The sequence below is a fragment of the Pinus tabuliformis genome, chromosome X (assembly GCF_031772625.1).
Source record: "Pinus tabuliformis cultivar Carrire ecotype Pingquan chromosome X, CPIR1, whole genome shotgun sequence".
In the NCBI taxonomy this organism is placed as follows: Eukaryota; Viridiplantae; Streptophyta; class Pinopsida; order Pinales; family Pinaceae; genus Pinus; species Pinus tabuliformis.
This window is the reverse complement of record NC_142308.1, coordinates 638558837-638578532: the sequence shown is the minus strand read 5'-3', so window position 1 is coordinate 638578532 and position 19696 is coordinate 638558837. Positions and strand designations below refer to the sequence as shown.

The 19696-nt window shown below is 38.2% G+C and overlaps 1 long non-coding RNA gene and 1 pseudogene across 2 annotated transcripts in view; one reads left to right on the top strand and one right to left on the bottom strand.

Moving 5' to 3' along the window:
- LOC149141608 (uncharacterized) overlaps positions 1–19696 on the top strand; it is a 146703-nt gene that overhangs the window by 85176 nt on the left and 41831 nt on the right. The gene's annotated exons all lie outside the window — the stretch shown is intronic.
- Positions 4977–6561, bottom strand: LOC149141609 (GDSL esterase/lipase 6-like; annotated as a pseudogene). The gene is made up of 5 exons (XR_016264951.1): positions 6320–6561; positions 6117–6235; positions 5792–6028; positions 5444–5702; positions 4977–5330 (listed from the first exon to the last, which is right to left on the bottom strand). The product of XR_016264951.1 is annotated as a GDSL esterase/lipase 6-like (transcript).

Genomic DNA, 19696 nt, shown 5'->3' with positions numbered 1-19696 from the left:
GCATGTTGGATATGTGGTGTTGTGTGCATATGGTGTTGTGGGCATGTTGGATATGCAATGTTATGTACATGTTGTATATAAAGTGCTATGTACATATGGTGTTATGTGCATGTTGTACATGTGGTTCTATGTACATGTGGTGTTATGTACATGTGGTGCTATGTACATGATTGTACAAGTGGTGTTGTGAGCATCTAGTGTCGTGTACATGTTGTACATATGGTGTCGTGTGTAGGTGGTGCTATGTACATGTCGTGCATATGGTGTTGTGTACATGTGGTGTCATGTAATGTCGTGCATGTGGTGTTGTGCACGTGTCGAGTTGTGTACACATTGTACAGGTGATATGATGTACATGTGGTGTTGTGTAGGTGGTGCCATGTACATGTGATGTTGTGTAAACATTGTGCAGGTGGTGCTATGTATAGGTTGTACATGTGGTATTAGTGTACATGTGGTATTATGTGCATGTCATACATGTTGTGTTGTGTACATACAGTATTAGGTATGTGCATGGTGTAGTCATGGTATCATGACATTTGTATTCATTGTGTTGTACTTTGTGTACGTATATGTATTATGTTATGTTGTACACTAGGTGTAAGTGTATGTGTTGTATGTTAGGTGTAGGTGCATGTATCGCATGGCATTGTATGTTGTGTGTAGCTATATGTGTGTGATTTACACTATGTGTATGTGCACATGGTTGAAGAGAAGGAACTAGGTGTTTTTCGAGTGTGGTAGCCGATCCAGTGTGCATACGAAATATAGACAAAAATAGAAGCTAAGGATTGATTAAAGGATAAGTATCAATATTTTATGCATGTGATTTTTGATTATGGTCTATGATAATTATACGTGATCTATGCTTTTGGTTTGTGGTGGTTACATGTGATTTATGATTTTGATCTATGATGGTTGTGTTTTGAGCTAACCTGATGTGATATGTTTATAAATAATGATTTGATCAAATATTCTAGTTTGATTTGTTGTGACACGAAGTAAATAGGATTGCAAGTGTACCTTATTGACGGACCACCAATGAGGTATGATTTGAAGTTATTTCAATTTATTTAAATATAATGGAAATTTTGTGCTTGGTATAGGAAAGCATGAAATGCCCGGTTGGGTGGTCAAAACTGATAGCAAGAATTAGAAACAATAAAAAAGGCATTAGAACATGCAGTAACATGCTAGTAAAATACTTCAGGAGTAGGGCCATTGTGAGACACTGGTACCCTATAAAGCCCATTGATTTCCATGAGCATGTTATGATTGGTATGATGATTTTCAGGAAGGTATATGCCTTGGTTATTTAATCTTCCTATGCAAGGAATCCTTGCCAAGGTATGGATCGCTCGGGATAGGGGATGTCAGGAAACTTGGAAGGTGAGTGGCTACACATAAGGGGGTGATGAGATTACTCGAGGGATTGTGTAGCAGAGAAGGGAAGGTCAAGCATGGATTTGTTTTTGTCATTAGTGTTGCTAGATGGAATCAAATGCATAATGGGAGTGTGCCTTGGAACAATGATCTGGTAATTGTTCACTGAGAGGACAAGTGGCACAGGATCATAGCTCTAGATGCAGACTTGACCTTGCAATGGATTGCGGACTTCCTCGGAAGGAAGTGAATCTTGGTATTATTTTAAGGGTGGAGATGTGAGCCTCTGGATTCCCTTGTTGATTGATACGGGAATCATATTCTTTTATTTGTTGGTTTAGCAAAAGTGCATATGTGTATATGTGGTTATTGGAAATACCATAATGAGTTGTATTATAAAGCTCCAGTATTTGGTATGTTGTCATGTTGTCATGATGTTTTTCTTTTGAACAGGTCATCCATTGTAAATACTGCAACAAGCTAGGTTATAAAGCTCCATGGGTAGTGTTTTTTCTTTTCAGTAGTTTTGTTGAGGTCTTGGTGTGGTTTAACACCAAGGACGATGTTCCCCAAGGGGGAAGGGTCTATAATAGCCCCTCGTTAAAAGTTCATGTAATAAAAGTTAATAAAGGAAAAATAAGACAACAGTTAAGGGACACGTGTCCAGAGATGAATGTTGGACAAGACACCCTAGTGTGGGTGTTCATTTGGTTTATTATGGCTAAGGAAATTAGCAAAGGAAATGGAAAAGGAATTAAAAAGGAAAAGTGGAATTTTTGGCACATTTATTTATGAAAATAGTGGAAATTAGGAGAAAAGGAAGGTGAAAGGTGACAAGTTGCATGTGAGGAGGAAATTGAAGGAAAATAATGGAAAATGAAGAAAATAGAGGCATAATTGATAAAAAGTATTATGAGGATCAGTTGGTACCTTTTGTCAGTTCAATTTGGAGCTCTCTCATTATTTTCTCTCTCTCTCTCTCTCACTCTTGGAGACATAGAGTTTTCTTGGATCACTCTAGCTTTGGAGAAAGGAAGGAAAGCCAGGATCAATCAAGAAAGAATCTTGGTGTATGGTTCTCTTGTTGTTGGTGGCATGGTTTTGTTGGGTTATGACAGTGGTTTTTAGCCTAGCCTTGCCTTTTTCTAGATAGCCATGGTGTGATGGGATTGTTTTCTCGGTTTTGAGATTTGGAATTGTTGTACAGTTTCAGAATCTGGGGCAAAGTTGGTCTTAGGAAAATTCCCAAAGGCCTAGGAATCCCTTGACTAGGTTTGGCGAGATATAGGGTAAAGCACGAGGATGGACTCTTAGTTTAGGGCCTAGTGATCCGCTGTGGATTGCGGTAAGGCTTGAGAGACAATGAGAGAGAAAATTCCTTAAAGATAGTGTTGGAGTCCAAAGGCATTCCGAGCTCAGTTTGGTTTTGTGATCTTAGTGCCGGTTTTGGTGAGATCGCGGTTTAGTGAGGGTGGGGGTGGTTTAACCTCTAGATTCCATTGGTTGTTTTTGGATTGTTTTATCCATGAGATCCCACATTCATGCTTGGAATATGGCACAATGGTGACTCGCTGAAAGAAAGATTTGGTTCAACCATTTCTATGGTTAGGTGGTACGTGGAAGTCTTGAACCTTGTCGACTTTGCCTATTTTTAATAAAAGCTAAATTAGCTTGTGTTTGTACTTGTTAATATGTGGCTTTAGTGATTGTTATCTCATTGTTATTTTCATGGTTTAATGTTGTATCTAAGAATGGTTACATGACTAGTTATTATCATGGTTATTTCATGTATGTACTTGTAACTGAAAGGATAATGGATGCAAGACCTAATTGATGTCAAAATAATTAAGGAAATAGGGTGGTGGTCCTTCTTTTCAAGTTCCACATGAATTATCAATCCTTTGTGCTCTGTCTTATATTCATTTCCTGTAGATTGCATTGATGCCAAGTGTTTGAAAAAATGTCAGTCTCGGATGGAGATGGTCAGGCCTAGTCCCAGAGTTATTTTTTGGTTTATAAGTCTTGTTGTTATGTAAATTGTGGATTCTGAAGGTGTCATTGAGTTCTGGGTAGTGGCCTAGGTTGTCGGCCTGAAAAGGTGACTCGGATCATGGGGACATAGGCACAATATTGGGTATAAAATTCCCTAGACGTTCCCATACCATGTTGTGGGAGCATCCATATCCCTCTAGATGCATGCATGCCCATATCAAGGGAGCATCCAAAATTTTAATGGTTTAAAATCTTAGTGGGACTCAGGGGCTGGTTACCTGAGTGGTGGGGATGGTTACTGGGAGTCTTGTTGATGATGTGGAGGGCTTGTGTGGTTTCTTTCCATCGGTTCCACTTCCTTAAGGTGACTTAGGAGGTCAAGTCATATCATCGTAACTTCTCATCACATGTTTACCTTGGTTGGTCGGTTACTTAGGTAGATGTGGGAGGAGGGTGTTCTAAGGAGCATGTTGCTATCATTTTCGTGTTTTTTTGATGATGTTATTATAGTAAGAAATGATTCTAAGCTAATTAATGGAGTTAAAGGACAACTATTATAGGTCTTTGAAATGAAATACCTTGGTGAATTACATTGTTTCTAAGGTATTGAAATATGGAAATAAGATGGCTAGTCAGTGGTTACGCAAAGAAAATATAATAGGGAGCTACTCAAAAGATTCAAAATGGACTAATGTATGGTAGTATCAATACATCTAGAACAAAATTCCAAACACTACATAATAGATAAACAATATGGAAATATTATTTTTGAATTTCATTATCTTAAATGTATAGATATTATTTTATATGTATATGCATAATGGCAATAGATAAATTATATGGAAATATTATATTTAAATTTGATTATAATGTATATGCATAAGGGCAATAGATAAAGGAAATGGAAATATTATCTTTGCATTTTCTTTTTAGTTTTTATATTATCTTATGGGTAGGAAAAGGAAAATTCATAAATGAGGTTTTCATTGTTAATGTTTTAGAAACAATAACCACATTCTATATTAATGTTTTATTTATCTATTAAAATACAACATATCTTTGGATAGAAGTAAAAAACAAGCAATATTATAGGGATTGTTTTAATAATATTAAAATATTAAGTTACATTTTTATATTATATAATATTTATGGGTAGAAATATTTTATTTATTATTACAATTAACTTTATTTATTATTATTAATATTTTAAAATTATATAATAAAAGAAGTCTAGATTCCAATATGCTATTATAGAGAGAGGTTAGAATTGATTGGAAAAGTCATGAACACAGAAAATAAGTACTTTTATAATCTCATACCAATGAGTTTAACTATATTAATGGTCTATGGAGCAAATTAAAAGGCTCTTGTATTATTATTAATTTTTTAAAATTATATAATAAAAAAGAGAACGTCTATATTCCAATATGCTATTATAAAGTGTAGATTTTATTGGAAAAAGTCATGAACACAGAAAATAAATACTTTTATGATCTCATACCAATCACTTTAATTATATTAATTGTCTACGGAGCAAAGAGGCTCGTTATGCATTTCATAATCAATCAAGGTCGGAAAGGCTGTATACAATTATGGCCCACTCAACTACGACGAGGGAAGTTGCAAGTAAACAAATGCTTTAAATCTTCACCACTACCAAATTACAAAGTCAACCAAAATAATGATCTCAGAATCTCCTCTTCAATGTTTGTGCACCAGTGTTTCGAGATTGAAAGGTGTGATGAAGGATGTATTCCCTTGCCAAATCTGGTCAGAAACCATCTCATAGATTTTCTCAGTGGGATGGGTTCCATCCCAAAACACATATTTCTCTGGCCGTTTGCAAAGAAAAGCTTTGTACTCTCCACGCTTATTCTTCGGAATCTCCAACCCACAAGACACAGCCGTGTTAAAAGGCCCCGCTCCACAGCAAGCAGACGTCGTGTTTTCAAAACCTGCAATCAAAGCCACGCCCCATTTTTGTCTTTCGTCAACCATTCACAAGCCAAGCCACTTATATTTTGTTTTCGAAATTTATACCACTTGTTCAAATATCACTGAATTTTACCATAGGATTTTCCGTGTTCAACTATCTTTAATACGAAATCATAAGCGTTAACGAGCAGGATCGTTGCTCCGTCTAATTTTTTATTCAGCTGGTCGACGAGCAGCCTGAGATCATGATTATATGCCACAGCCAACCTATTTGCAGTTTCCAGACATCCACCTTTATATGCCTTCATTCCTACGAGCCTTGAATTTGGAGTACAACCCAGAAGAGGGCAGTTTAATGCAATGAAGTTTCTTGCCCCCTTACTGTATAGGCTCTGCAACATTCACCACGGATAAGAAAATACCCCCAAAATCTAACATAATGGAAACATCGGGCAGTAAACTGATAAAATAAAGTACGTACCAACAAATGTTCATTATATTTACTAAGCAGCAGCTTGACGAAATCCTTAGCACTTGTAGTCTTTTGAAATGTGGTATTCGCTAAATAGTTGAGGCCAATATCATTGCCAACACTGCTAATGGCATACAAGGACTGGGATAGATATTCTTTTGCATAATAAGCTCCTCCAAGCTTTTGTTCTAGACTCGAAGAATAGTTGGCGAATTGGCGTATTTGGAGAGTTAAAGGGATGATATTCTGCACCGGAAACACCAACAACATTTAATTGTTCGTTTTGAACATGTATATTCAATTGGGATGAACATGTATCTATTTTGGCACTCACCAAGTAATTTCCCGTGGAATCTAGTAATCCACTTCCGCCAGATGCGAAATTGATACCACGAGAGAAGTTAGATCGTGGGTTCAGATATGGAGGTGGGAACGGCAAGCTTAACTTACTAGCTGTATATACAAATTTCATATGTATATTAATCTCATTAAAGAAACAAACATAGAACTATCAATAGGTTTGGATGAGGTAAATACCGATGAAATCGAATGCAGTTCGGCCATTAGAGAAACGACCAGTGGGGCAATGGAAGAAGGTCTCTCCATATGGCGGAGGCAATGAAATTGTTGGTACCAGCGTCTGCTAGAGAATCTCCAAAAATGAACATGGCGGGGACATTATAGTTAATTGGTGTAGCCAAAGGAAGAGATAAAAGCAACGTAAGGGCAACGAGCATTGTTAATAACTCCATCGTAAAGGAATATGATTGCAGCAAAAGGAATCGAGGGAGGCGTGGATGGATGTAGATAAATGAAAACGAAATGCATTTATAGAGAAAGATGATCCAATTTTTAAATAAAAAATTAAGGATGGGAAGACAGCAAGGCAGGCTTCTTAATTTTAAATAAAAAATTAAGAGGATCCCAGGCGTCACTCGTCCCGCGTTGCGTTTACACGCAAATTCGGAAAAATATTGCATGCCCCGTTAGGAAATTGCAAATCGCCGGGATTGCCTGGTTGTCGCAGTCGTCGACTGCTGCCCTCTCAATATTAAAACATACAAACGTCGACTTGCCTGTGTCCATATATAACAGGCGGGCCCAGGCGCCTGCATCTTGGAAAACGGGGCACTAGTATTTGTTTAACGTGCTTAAATGCCGACATATATACCATGACAAATCCTTCTTAATTTTAAATAAAAAATTAAGAGGATCCCAGGCGTCACTCGTCCCGCGTTGCGTTTACACGCAAATTCGGAAAAATATTGCCGGCCCGTTAGGAAATTGCAAATCGCCGGGATTGCCTGGTTGTCGCAGTCGTCGACTGCTGCCCTCTCAATATTAAAACATACAAACGTCGACTTGCCTGTCTCCATATATAACAGGCGGGCCCAGGCGCCTGCATCTTGCAAAACGGGGCACTAGTATTTGTTTAACGTGCTTAAATGTCGACATATATACCATGACAAATCTTGCATGGTACTCCGACCGAATCATTATAAACACGTAACTCTATGTGGGAACATGGTTGACGCCCGTAATTCTTATTATTTTGTTTAGTGTGAATTGGTTTAGAGCATGTGTTTCATTCTAAGAGGTATTAAGTTCAAAGTTAAAATATGTATGCTTTCGAAAACTTAGCAGTCAAATCAATGCATGGAGGCGGGTCCCTTGTCCCACAAACAAAGGGGGTCTAGTACACCAATTTGGTGTAGGTTTGTGTGGATTTAGTTTTACTTAAGTTGAAGATGGAAATCATTTATGGAGGAAAGGGCCTTAAGCAAAATCAAGTTTTGTTTGATTGGCTTCATGGTTAAAAAAATTACTTATCCTCTCAACATATTGATTGTGTGGTTAAGATAGTTAAGATAGTATTTCTATCTTAGACCAATAGTTGGTGTATTTATATGTGTTTATAATAATGAAAAGTAGTTTTGTTGTGCAAATTGGTTTCACAAATGCATATAGGTATCTCCACAAGATGAATTGAAGCAAAGGGATTAACGGGATCGATCTTCAGGGTTTCGTAGATGGCCATCGCAGCGCTTTCCTCCTGCCATGGGAATCGACTCAACGCCAATACGGCAGTTGGAGGCGGCGAGGCAGGGGCGGCCAAAGCCATAGTGCTCTTCAGGAGCGGCCTCAAGAACGTAAAGCTGGACCATTCGGAACCCCAAGCTGCCGGTAAGGTATTGATCTTATGGCCAAACGCCAGAAAAATACTCGACGGCCTCGGTGTAGCGTTTTTGCTCGAAGGACTAAACATATCAAAGGAAGATCTGAAGTCGAAGTCTGAGAAGCGTCACGAGAGCAAAGATCTGCAGACATTTTGCGTTTCTGGGTTCAGATCCCATCTCGGGGGCAGAAAACCGTTAGGTTATGGCTTGTTTTTTGCAGGATCCGTCAGTCTGCCGACTATCTGGTCTTTCTCCCTGCGGCTGCCCTTTGCATGCAAAGATATGGGTCTGCATGTAGCAGATCTGCTCCATCACACATCTGCATGGCCCAATCTTTGCAGCCACAGGCCGGATCTACCCTATCTGAGCAAGTCTCAAGCTTACCCAGAACCTAGGCAGCGGATCGGTGGGGAAACGCATAGTTTGAGCAGAGGGTTTGTAGATCGAACCAAAAGGAGGCCAGATCTCAATGGTAGCTCATATCTGGAAGAACGCCGACAACCAGATCACAAGGCAACCAGCAACGTCACCGTCGCAGGCAGAGTAGGAACTCAGCATAATTGCAGACATCAAGTAACCAACAACCGTTTCCAGATTTTCATTAAAACCCCTGAAAAGAATTCCATCTTAATCTGGGTAAGTGGAGATAGCTATGTTTCACTGTTAAAGCAGCAGATCTGTGCATTGACTGGCTATCCTAGCCAGATCCAACATTTAGTCAGTGGCAGGTGGTCTCTCCAGGACAATAGAACCTTGGGGAGCTACGAGATCAGCTCAGGAGAAACCATTGGCTTGAATCTCAGGCTGAGAGGAGGTGCACCATCTCAGGGACAGCCAAGCAATACAGGAGGGGAAAAGGGGAAAACAGCACCCCAACAAAATTCTAAAGGAGCTCCATCCTATAAAAATATCCTCCAAGGTAACAGAGAAACGGGATCCTCCCCAGATCAAGGCGGATACACACCCCGGCCATACATAGTAGACCAGCTAGGGCAAACCCCAGCCCTTAATGTCGATTCCACAGGGTTGGATAACTATGTTGAGACATATGAATCGCAGGCCCTAATATGCCGATTCAACAGCTTTTCGCCAACACCAACGAAGTTATTTCATTGGATTTTTGTCAATTGGACCATGGAATGCGAGATACACTTATGCTCCAAAGGGTTCTTCATAGTCAGATTTGCATCCAGGGAAGCCAGAGATACAATCATCAATGCTGGGCCTTGGTTTTGGGGAACGGCGGGGCTGTTCATGACCCCATGGTTTACAGATTTCGATCCAAATAAAATGACAGTCTCCAAAATGCCGGTCTGGGTCCGTTTACACAACCTTCCCCTACATTTCTGGAGCGAACGAGTATTAGAAGGAATCGGGAACAGCATAGGGAAATACATCAAAACAGATACGGAAAGGATTGATGAAAGGATTTACACTTATGCACGAATTTGTGTGGAAGTGGATCTAAGTCAGGGGCTACCGGACAACATAAGGCTGATCTACAAACAACAAAACTGGCTGCAAACATTAGACTACGAAAACACTGCTTTTAGGTGCAGACTCTGTAGACAAACAGGGCACCTGCAAAGCACATGTCCAGAAGCTAAAAAAGTAAACAGCAAAAGGAAGCAGAAAGGGAAACAGAAGAAAGGATGGCTCTTCTCCCCTCCGGTCTCAGAAGATGAAGAATCAGAAGCCGAAGAGGAAGATCCCACCACAGAAAAAGGGGAGGTCTCCCAAGAAATGGGGAATCAGAAGGGAACCACATCAGACACCAAGGCATCACAGCTTTATCCAAATCAGGCAGAGAAGACTACTGATGACCAGATCATGGGAGGGATAAAGAGGCACCATCAATCATACACATCAGATTCAGACAAGGAATTAGGCACACAGAAAGCAGAAACACAGCTAGTCATAGCCTCGATCGAGCCCACTCAAGGAGAGTGGCGCAAGGTCGAAAAGAAAAAAGGAAGGAAAACCTGAAGTGATTCTCAGTTTTTCTCTTTCTTTCTCTCCTCTCTTCTCTCTCTCTTCTTTTCTCATCATTTTTTGCTCGTTAGCTCTGTAACGACGCGAAGGGTGCCATGGCACTTGAGCCCTTTGGGCAGCTTATGGAAATGCATCATGCATCTGCAATTGTAACTTTTCATTTCTTAATAAAAGGTTACAGCTTTTTTCTTCGGAAAAAAAAAGGTATCTCCACAAGATAATAAGAAACAAAAAATACAAAGATCACTAAAACACCGTTGAAATCTACATGAGGCCACCCATGTTCAAAGTGACATAAATGCCACATTTCCCCACAACCCAAGCACCAGAGAGGAGCAAAATAGAAAATCACAAATATCAACAAATACTTGCAATATTGCAGGCTAAGCACACACAAAAATGTCTTTACATCACAATCGCAAGTACAAACCCTTACTACCATAATCTCTAAAATTGTATGACCATCAACATACCGAGATATCCAAAAAGACAAATACCATAGCGACCACCAAAGATATTGAACCCAATGCCCAATATGACATAGAAAAATTCATGAATAACATGAGCATCGAAGTGCAATTAAAAACTCATGGGCATACATAATAATGAAAACTTTGAGCTTCTTAATTCTGCAGACAATCCAAAGAGAATAGCATGCATCTGACATCAATGACTAATCACAACAGAACAACACTAAATATATACATACATACATATATATATATATATATATATATATATATATATATATATATATATATATATATATATATATATATATATATATATATATATATATATATATAAAGGTAATTCAAAATTCTCCATAGCAATGCACCCACCAAGCATGCACTAGTAACCTGTATACTGACCTGATAGAACAAATGAAGTAGAAACCACCAAAGTGAAAGCATACTTGAAGATGGATGCCCAAAATCGAGACAAAAATTAGAAGACCAACAAAATCTAGTCTTGATCAGAGAAGATGATTTTCAAGTCATGTGAATTATCCACCGAGGGGTCAGTAGGATGGCTAGGCAGGTCAATGAGATCACTTGAAGCATAATTTGACACCAAAAAACTTTCAACCTTGGCCAATCTCGAATACACATTGTCCAAATAGAAATTTTGATTCTTGAGCATAAGCTTGATATCCTCAAGTGAATATAATACATTATAATTATTGACCTACTTATCCTTAAAATGTAAACATAACAAGGTATCCATCTACTGGTGAATAAGCAAGAATTCATGAAATGAAGTCTGTGTTTCCTAAATCTACGAGGATCAGGGATCCTAGTCATGTCTTTGTCAACAGTATCTAAATATGAATGATACAGACGTTCATTGGAATCCTTTGATTCTAATAGGAGGATTCCCTTCCTCACTTCTAAGGGAACCACATAAAAAAAAGTCCCAAGTGAGTCATAAGAAAAAAGATATAAATTCTTATTCTCAACAATACCTAAGCCTCCTCTTCTTCTCATCATTCTTTGACAAGGAGGCAAGAACAAAGTCACAAACGAACAATTTGGACAACCACTAAGTGACCCTCTACCAACAAAACAGGCTAAAGGACGAAGCAATGGACTCGGTAACCTTGACTGAAAGATTAGAAAGTCATCACCCATTTGGCACAACAGAGGACCATACCGCAACAAATTATCAAATTCCCCACAAAAAAAGGTATACCACAATAAAATTCCCATTACCTTACCAGGCAGATTAACTGGCACAGACAAAGGACAAGAACACACTCAAAACTAGGACTAAGGGCAAGGGGAAATTCAATAAAAATATTGAGCAACACTAACAATGCAAAACTAGACGCTACCAGACACAAGCTCCACCTCACAGGGACAAAGGATAACCATAACAAAGTATTGATGCAACCAAATCAACCAACTTTGAGCAAAGCTACCCTAATTGGAAAAATTGTGAGCCACACAAAGAGCTCCCATTAAACAAAATAACAACCTTGGATACAATTCAAAACCATTGAAGTAAAGAGATTTACCTCCAAAATCGTTACCAAAGACGTATACCAGACTCGAATTAAAAAACCATACCATGCAACTACACAATGACACACAACACACTTCCTCGACTCTAATTGACGAACAAATCCAAACTTTACATCCACAAAGGAAGAGGATAATTCCTCTCCTTCAATCTCACACTAGATGTACTTTGGACACCCTAGCACCATTAACGAGAATTTAAAATGATGAGATTGGTAGTGTGCTAACCTAAAACCTCCAACTAGCGATCGCCACGCCTCCCTCAAATATTTACATTTGTCAAGCATCCCTCATTGTTCCCAATGATCCCTCTATGCACATGTAAACACCCCCATTGGGGAGCAAACTGTGTTTCTCCAGTAATGCTTGGAGGAGCTCAAATCCTTCCACCAGAATGGAAGGGGGCCAACAATCATCCAATATTAAAGCTCTAGACTTACAACCCAAGTAGACCAAAAAATCAGTGACCGTGTTGGTTGATCTCCAACCACTAAATCTTAAAAAAATTACCAAGAGGTTTCCCATTTAATAGATGTTGCATACATTGTATAGCAAGTTGTGAATGACCATCAACAAGTAATAACTGAAAAACTTCACATATTGCTATGTGAAGACCTTTCTGTAATGCCAAAATATCTATTATATTATTGTTATTTGAACTAGAAATATTCACAAAAAATCTCAATGTAGCTGATTTCCAATCCCAAAGGACACCCCCAAATCCAGCTACCCTTAGGTTCCCTTTAGAAGCTCCATCAAAACTAAATTTAACAAAACCACGAGGGGGAGGTGAAAAATATATACTTGAAGATGTGAGCACCTCATGGGGAAGTTTATTAGAAATAATACACATGTTCTATGATAGATTGAGTCGTTTCAAGATTCCCACCTCTACAACATCACCTTTCCAGTCATCCTCCAACTAAGAAGCTGCAAGAGTGGTTTCCCTGATATTCTGTAAAATCGCTTCTTTAAGCACTAAAATTTGTCGCTTATTATCCTGAAAAGTTCTAACATTTTGTTTGTCCATAGATTCCAAAGGATGAATCCTGTATCCAATATCCAAGCTCAATTAAAAATAGGGTTTTTAAAAGTAGAAAATTTCCATTATATTAATGTCTCAACTAAATTGTTAGGAATCTGATTATCAATAACAAAAGTGGAGAGAAGAAGGGGCCACACTTCCCTAGCAAACACTTGCGAGTGAAGCAAATGCTCCATGGTTTCTTAAACATTCAAACAAAGAGTGGAAAAGGATGGTCCCTCGACACCCTTTTTTTCTTATCTCATCCCAAGTAAGGAGCATGTGCCTTACAATTAGCCATAAGAATGCCAACACCTTAGGCCATTGGAACCTCAAATAAATCTTAGCCCAAAGACCTTCCCGCTCCAAACTATCATGTCATGCTGTAAAAAAATAAGCTTCTTTAACATAAAACATACCTAAAGGATGATTAACCCAACGTAAAATATCATTATCCTAAGACAAATGAATTCTTCTTTCCAATAATTCTTGTTGAAAATCCTCCCAAGGCAAATCTTGTGGTACATGTGGCCAATCTTCTTGAGATTTCCACTTCCACCAAGATTCATCATCAAGCTCCCTTTGCCAATAATATTGAATCCTCACTACTCCTAAACCAGATGTAAAGAGTTTCAAAAGATGGAAGTCTACTTTTGCATTGAGCTATGGCATTTTTTGCCATACATATTTCGAGAATAAGGTTGTAGCTCCATTTTTTTTTTCCAAAAAAGCATGATTTCTCACTAACTGTTGATTTTCCTGAGCCCATCTCCATATACTTGACCCATTCACACTCAATTCACATCGCAATATTTCTTCCATTAGAGTAATTTTGAGGTCTAAAATGGACCTCCTAAGGAAGATTATAAAATAATAATGGAAATAATAAAATAAGGTTAGATTACATCATCAATTTTTAGAGGGGAAAAAGAAAAAAACGGCTTTTTCAACTTGTATTTTCATCTTATCTCCCTACGATTTTACTTAAATTTTTAGTGGGAGGACTCATTGAATGCCAAATTTAATTCCTCATCCAAAGCATACCCATGTTTCATGCTTTTGATGGAACCTATTACACAAAAAACAAGAAATACATCAAAAAAATGTGATTGCAATCATGTTTTTCATGTATTTCTCATTTTTCGTGTAGCAGGGTCCATCAAAAGTATGCAACATGGGTACTCCTTAAATGAGGAATTAAATTATGCATCCAATGAGTGCTCTAGCTCAAAATTTGAGAAAAACCATAGGGAGATAAGTTGAAAAAGTAGTTTTTTTTTTAAGTTTTTTATTCCAAAAATGATGAACGATCCCCCATGGTTGACATCATCATCTTGAATCATATTGGTTCTTATAAACTTGATTTTGGTTTTACATTTTTGTTTTAAGGCCCATTTTAGAACTCAAAATTTCTCTAATGCTATGACATGAGGGTTCATAGTTTTGCGGCCATATTTTCTTCCATAATTCTGATCTACCAGTCAACGACTGCCATGATATTTTTTCCCCAAAGGTCTCACTAATCATTGTTGCATCACACAAACCTAGCCCTCCTACCCATTTTAGAAAAACTAGAGTATCCCACACCCCTAGTGACCAACGTTTAGCCTTATTCGCACCCTACCAAAGGAATTCCCTCCAACATGAAAGATTAAAAAATTGATTTAGGAGTAGGATTAACCAACATTTGATAAAATGGTATGGACTAAAGCTCAAAGTTCATGAAGACTAATCTACCTGAAAAATTTAGTGCTCGAAACGTCCAATTGGCAGTGTTATTTGAGAGCTTCATAAGAATATTTTTCCAACAAGAAGATGACTTAGGCTTTAAAAGTAATGGCATACCAAGATATTTAGAAGGGAGATGAGCTCTTTGAGACTGTAGCATCCAGGCCAAATGGAATTAAATATTATACTTGCAATTGAAATAGAAAATTCAATATTTCTCATTTTTAACTAACATACATAAGGCGTCCATAAAAATTGGGATAAGGGAGCAGATCTCTTTCGCTTGTTTAAGGGTTGGTAGACCAAAAATAAAGACATCATCTAAATTTTTTTGATGTGTTATAGCAATATTTGCACCAAATAACCACAACCCTCGAAGCTTCCCCCTACAACAGGAATTCAAAAAGAATGTCATAGCCCTTCCATAGTTAAGATGAATAAGAAAGGGATAAGGGAACCCCCTACCTTAGCCCATGAGATAGATTAAAGGTACCATATGGAGATCTATTAAGAAATATAGAGGAAAAGGGAGTCGAGATAAGAGATTGCACCTAGGATATCCACTGCCATGAAAACCAAAAGCATTTAAGACCTTTGATAAATAATCCCAGCTGACCCTATCATAAGCCTCCGATAAATCAATAATAAGTATCATTCCAAATTTCTTGATATGTTTTAGAGAGAGAACAATCTCCTGCACAACAACAATTCCATCTGATATCTATCGACCCTCTACAAAACTTATTTGTTCCAGAGAAATAAGTAGTTTCATCAAAGGCTTCAACCGATTAACAATAATAGTATCTTATAAATTACATTACACAATGCAATCAATCTGAAACCACTAGGATCAACTGATTGTCTAGCCTTAGAGACATGGGTAGCATTCAACCCACTCCACATACACTGCCATTTTTGAGATTCCTCAAAAATATCATGAATCTCATGGTCCAAAAATCTCTAACCAACCCTAAAAAATCTGAAGTAAATCCATCTAGACCAGGCGATTTATTTCAAGGAATTTCCAAAACCACTTTCGCCACTTCTTGGAAGGAGATTGGTCAAATTAAAGAATAATTCTACTCCTTACTAACAAGTTTAGGGATGCAAGTAGTAATCTTATTGACAATAGACTGACAATTATAAGAAGTCTCTATTAGAACGCCTTATAAAAAGTGATCAGTTCCTCCTCAATCTCCTAATGTAGCATCTCTCTCTTCAAATCCCTACCAATCAATGAAAAAATTTAATTAGTATGTCAATGTTGAACCCTATACTTCTAAAAAAAATTGAGTTCTTTTCACCATATTTCAACCATTAAACATGATATTTTTGCCTCGACAAAGTTTCTTCATGTTTTCATCTTGTCAGTATCTTTTTCAATGTGATCCCCTCCTGTACTATCAATTCATAAGTATGTCATTGAAAAATCATGCGTCGTTGAGTCTCGTGCATCTAAGATTCCAACTGTTGTTTGTCTTCCAATATATGTCCAAATTCAGTCTTGCTCCATAATGATGCAGGAGCATTCAACCCAAGAGAAAATCATTGTATTTTAGTAGACATAGGGGGTCATGTGTTCTAAGGAAGTTGGATTCCTAAGTGATGAATTAATGTAATATTTAGGCTTTTGAGTGAGTAGGATAGGAATTAATTAGATGTTGTGAGGATGTTGTAAATGCTCTCGAATTAAGGAGAACATGAGTGGTTAATAATGACAAGAGAGTTAGAAGTCAATTATAACTCTTAAGGTTGTTTCATTATTCGAGGAATTAGAGACGACATTTAGGAGTCAATTTAGTAGATTAAGGGTTAAACCAGAATTAGTTCAACAGAACCTTTCTGGTATAAATGTAAGCCTATGGACAGAGTGTGAAAGAGGAGGAGGCCATTGATATTGAAGATCAGGCCTGTGAGATAGAGGGACTCGATATGTAATCAATTGTTTATACTTGTTTATACAAAGGTTTATCCTGGAACTGTGTAAGTGTGTGAATCGAGTATTTACTGATTGATTTATGTGTGAATTCGTATGTTCTGTAATAGAGGTTGCAGGCAGAGTTTTGAAGAAATACATAGAGGAGGAGAATGATTTAGAGGAATCATAGTGTGTCTTTGAATCCAATTGAATGATCAGAGTGAAGCTCTAAGGAGACTGCGATGTGAGAATTCGTAGAAGGCAAGCTGAGGAGAGAGTGCATAGTAGAAAGGTGGAAGGACGAGAACCTTTGAAGAAACCCGAACCATAGTGAAAACGCTGAAAATAGCATGAAACCTAAGCAAAGAGAAGAGTGGAGAAGTACAGAGGTGATGCACAACAATCATTGGATCTCATAGATCAATGGTCCAAATCATGTCGCATGGAGCAAAGTGAAACATCACATTGGCGGACCTTAACGAAGAAAGGCAGGTTTATACATAAAAGTGGTATTTCAGGTGAGGTAGAAACCATAAGCGATATTTAGAGGAGTCTGCTCGATCCCACTAGCCGAGTGACACATAGCAGCAGAGGAGAGAGAGAAAACCACTTTTCGGGTGGTTATTCTCTATGCCTGTTGTATATCCGAAATCATCATAGACGATTGGATCTACTAAGTGTAGATCAACAACAAAGGACCATCAAGCGACTTTGGAACGGGGAAGGATCTCGACCATTGGATCGAGTGCTAGATCAACGGTCAAGATTTCCTTGGAAACCATTGGAATGAGATTGGAACGACCCTTTCAAATTTAGCGATAGCGATAGCGATTTAATTGCAACCATTGGATCAGAAGTCATATCGATGGTCCCGATGGGATCGCTAATCGTATTTCGAAAGGTCAAACCGTTGGTGGCAATGGAACGCGATACACCGATGGCCAACATGCCGATAGTGATGAATCAGTAATCAGAGATTAGAGAGATTAGAGTTCGAAGAGCACTGTGAAAGGAGTGGTGGAATAGAACCAATGGAGTTATAGTGGCGGTGTATAATAATTTGAGATCCAGAATATGTTCGCATATCGTAGGCAGAAGCTAGAGTTTGTAGTGTGACTGCGGATGACCGATATTATGATTGCAATAAAGGTGTAGCATCGATATCTGTGTAGAGGTCGTACCAAGGTGGAAAATGTATGTTTTGTGTATATTTCTTTTGCAAATGAATTATAAAGGATTAAGCACGGGTATATGAAGTTTCATATATAAGTCCACCATTATCAAAAGTTAAAGGGTTTATAATGCATTAAGCGCCGATAAAAGGTTTAACTGGGGTGATTGAGTTCTGATATAAAGAAAAAGGTGGATTAATGATTAGACTTTTTTAGTCTATAAATCATTCTACATGAGACTATTAAAGAGGGCCTAAAACCTTAGTAAATGAAGATTTGACTCCTTAGAGAGTTAAAATTCCTGGGACTAATGTGCTTATGCATTTTACATGCATACTATGGGAGTAAGCGTGGGTAACCCTGCGTCATTAGTGGTATCAGAGCAGAATTGTAATTAGAACAGGCAAAGATTTACTATGAAAAGGAGTTTGCACATAGAAGAAGGTAATGCACATAAGTTAAGTGAATGAATGGTAGAGAATACAACAGAAGATTGTAAGGGGAACTTCTGAAGTTCCTGGGAGATTGTAGCAATTCCAACATAGGCTTGGAGTAGACAGGAATAGAGGATTCCTTGAAGAAAAGTGAGAGCAAGATTGCTTAGTACAAGTTCTGAAGGAAAGAGGACTTGGAGACCAAACATAGGACAATCCATTCAAAGTGTAGAAGAATGGGAGAATAAGATCATACATAGATCTTGGAGGTAAGATAGTGTGCTTTGTTTCAAATTAAAATTGAAGATTGTGGTTGTAGATGAAGCATCTCAGCAAAGGATAGAAAGAGAAGTTGTGATAGGAGAACCGGATGTGTTCTTGAAGGCAAAGTAAGGAAAACACTCTGAAGGAGAAGTGGCAGTGAACCTGAAGAATCCAACAAGAGGTTGGACAGAGAGAGGATAGTTGAAGTGTTTTCAAGAGAGAGTGAAAGATTGCAGAAACCTAGAAGGAGCAAAAGTGTTTCTCAAGAGGAGGTTCCAGACATAGGACCTACACTTACCAAAAGACTAAGTGAGGAGAGCTTAGTGAGGTAAGATTGCAGCGAGGGGGACTAGATGCTGCAGAGGCTTGTTGCAGATGAGTGAGGAGCTAATGACGAAAGAGGAGAAGAAGATGACTACTAATAGTCATAGCAGAGGTTCAAAGAGAAGCCACAACAGAATATATGAGAAGAAGAATTCCAAAGCAGATGGAAAGAGACTGAGTCAAGAAGAGATTGACAAGGAGTTGGATGAGATAAGAAAATAACTTGATGTGTTAACAATGCAGCTAGAAGAAAACCAAAGACAAGGTTGGGTATTAAGGAAGAAGCAAGTGGAGTGGCATGAGATGCAAAGAAGGCTACAACAAAAGCAAGTAAAGTGGCTGAGGGATAAACACAAGGAAATTGAGTTGGAAATGGAAGAGTCCTTTTGTGAACCAGAACAAGGAGAAATTTTGGGAGAAAGTGAAGACTACACTGGAGATAAAGAATGGATATCAAGTGAAGATATCATGGACCATTGGGATAGTTCAAAACAGCATGAGGAGATGCTGACTGAAGATGAAGAGTTGATGTATAAGGCCATCAAGCCTTGTGTTTTTGAACCTAATAGTTTTGGTGTGCTTGCAGGATGCATAGGAGAGGATAGACAATCTTGTGAAGTTGTTGAAAGCATGGATGAGTATCTTACAGAAGATGAATACTCTAAAGTGAAGCTAAATAGAGCTCTTGAACTGAATTATGTGGAGCAATGTGTTTTAGGGGATAAAAGGTACTCTAGAGCCGTAAAGTATGATGAATAAAACCTCTCGAAGGAGGAAAGTATTGAGTTGTTATAGCAAAAAGAACTCATTGACAAATTAATAATTGGAGCTCTTACAAGACAAGAAGCATTCCTTGTGAA